This window comes from Gopherus flavomarginatus, chromosome 11, assembly GCF_025201925.1.
Source record: "Gopherus flavomarginatus isolate rGopFla2 chromosome 11, rGopFla2.mat.asm, whole genome shotgun sequence".
NCBI lineage: Eukaryota > Metazoa > Chordata > Testudines > Testudinidae > Gopherus > Gopherus flavomarginatus.
This window is the reverse complement of record NC_066627.1, coordinates 12415094-12417845: the sequence shown is the minus strand read 5'-3', so window position 1 is coordinate 12417845 and position 2752 is coordinate 12415094. Positions and strand designations below refer to the sequence as shown.

General features: G+C 41.9%; 1 pseudogene; it reads left to right on the top strand.

Annotated features, from left to right (window-relative positions):
• The first annotated feature begins 523 nt into the window (after positions 1–523).
• Positions 524–1460, top strand: LOC127030777 (olfactory receptor 11L1-like; annotated as a pseudogene).
• Positions 1461–2752: the final 1292 nt, after the last annotated feature.

Sequence of the window (2752 nt, the reverse complement as noted above, 5' to 3'; positions counted from 1 at the left end):
TTTATGTATATATTGTGGTGAGATGTGTGAGGTGTATTTATATGTGTTGTGTTGTTTCTCAGGCATTTACTTCTGTGCTTGAAAGTCCAAGTGTGTTTGTTAATGCATGTGTCATGGAGTATTTTTCTGTGTGAAAGTTTGAGTAACTGTGTTTGTATGTGAGAAAGTTTGTGTGAGAGCAGTTTTGGGAATGTTTGTGCATGGGTATGTTTGTATTTCACTGTCTAAATATGAACGTTTCCATGATACTTGAAATATATGCGTACCAAAAGAAATACATTAAATAATTGGATTTAATTACTACCTTGCAAAAAAAAATGAGAAGTTAAATGAATGGGGAGTTGAAAGAATGAAAGAAAGAAACAGAAAGCACTGTGGGGATGCTTATAGTGTTCCCTTAGGCCCCTTTGAGAATCCCAGTTGTAACTGTTATTTATTATTTTGTTGGTGGTGATGCTGGTTATAAGAGTAGTAATGATGGCGATTCTACCATCTGCAGGCAAATTTTAGCTCTCCCAAGGAGATGACCAACAGCACTGCAGGGGTGAAGTTCTGGCTGCTGGGGTTCCATAGTCTTCCTGGCTGGCAGACCCTGCTCTTCTTTGTGTTCTTGGTCATCTACATGCTAACCATCACAGGAAACATTGTCATCATCTTGTTGGTAAGGCTGGAACCCCGGCTGCACTCGCCCATGTACACCTTCCTCCATAACCTCTCCTTTCTGGAGATCTGCTACACCAGCACTATCATGCCCAAGATGCTGGCCAATTTACTGGTAAAAAGGAAGGCCATCTCGTTTGCTGGATGCATGGCACAGCTCTATTGCTTTATCTACCTGGGGGCCACTGAGTGCTTCCTCCTTGCAGTGATGGCTTATGACAGGTACCTCGCCATATGTTACTCATTACACTACATGGTGGCCATGAGCGATGCATCTTGTATTCGCCTGGCCACGGTCTCCTGGGTGACTGGCATCTTCACCGGTCTCTTACCCTGCTTCCGAATCTCCAGGTTCCCTTTCTGTGGCTCCAACCAGATTAAACACTTTTTCTGTGATATCCCTCCATTGCTTAAGCTCTCCTGCTCAGACACCTCCACTACCGAAGTCATCATATTCATTTTTTCCTTCCTGGTCCTCGTCAGCTGTCTGCTGCTGACCCTAGTATCTTACCTCTTCATCATTCTCACCATCCTGAAGATCCCGTCCTCCTCTGGGAAGAGGAAGATCTCCACCTGTGGCTCACACCTAGCCGTGGTGGCCATCTACTATGGCACCATGATCTCCATGTATGTTCGCCCTACCTCCAGCCTGCCCTCGGAGATCAATAAGATTGTTTCTGTGTGCTACACCATTATCACCCCCACTTCTGAACCCCATCATCTACAGCATGAGGAACAAGGACTTCAGGGATGCTTTAAAGAAAGTAATCAGCGGGCAGTGCAGTCTGCACAGAGTGTAAATAAATGTAAGAGCTTGGAGGCCGGATTCTGGCTAACGCTGAGGGGCCTTTATACCAAAATGGGTGTATAAAAATGAATGTAAATTACAATTTCATCCACTTTCATTTTCTTTTACACTGCCAGAATACTGTAAAAGGGCCTCAGCATTTATCTAGCTATCCTCTTACAAACCCCTCTATTGATGAAAAATTGAATCCTTTTTGTATAAAGTTTACCCAAATAAATTCACACACATTCCAAAGTTAACACAACCTGAGCATTTGCTGTGGTGATTTACCTACTTCATTTTTGATTTTATGTTGTCTCATTTTTCTTTTTATTGGTTTATTTCATTATCATGCTATCAGAGCACCTTGAAATGCTTCACCAATAAACCATGCTTCTCTTATTTGTGATATTTTATTCTAAGTGAGAAGGAGTATCTGTTTGACACTGATACACTGATATTTCTAATCAGAAATTTTTTTTTGGTCATAAATAAAACAAATAGGAAAAATCCAGTATATCTGGAGGGTGTGTTGGTGAGATCAGAAATGAGAGAGGAACATTCCACAAGACAATCTCTCTACTGGCATACAGTCCAGGAGCTCTAAAAAAAAAAAAAGGTGCAAGAACTTCAAGACCTAATGATCTGCCCAGGTGGGTCACTTTTCAGGATTGGGATGAAATAAAAGTAACTTTTGAAAATAGGGCTCAAAATAATCATTGCAAATATTGTCTTAATATTAACACGACTGCAAATAACAATGCTGAAGGGTCCCTAAAATGGACTAGGCTGCACGTTTGACACTGTCTCGTTTCAAACTAGACAAGACCTTAGATGCCTAGGTGACAAAGGGCCAAGTTTCTAAAAGCATTTAGGTTCCTCTAAGGAGGTAGTGGGTCACTTAGGAAAATGAGAGAGAGGCTTTTTTTTTGTTTTTTGTTGTTTTTTTTTAACCGTTCTCTAGTTTTTTGGGCTGAAATTGCAACCCACTTAGAGGATTTTGAATGCTCAGATCTGAATGAAATTAATGGGGACTGACATCCCATTTGCCAAGGCAGCTTTGAAAATCTCTGTAGTAGTGATCTAAATAGCACTGAAAACATGGGAGGTGGCACTGCATCCTCACTCCATGCCAGACCCTGGTGATGGTGATCTCTCTCTGTTCTACTCAACGGGGTGGTGTCTAAAGCCACTGACGTGCCCAGGTCCCAGAAACCCAGCTGTTGAGAACATCAACTTTCTCCTCTACCAACACCTAGTGGTGCTTTAGCACTCAGTGAGCCTAATCCATTCATGGTGAAAAGG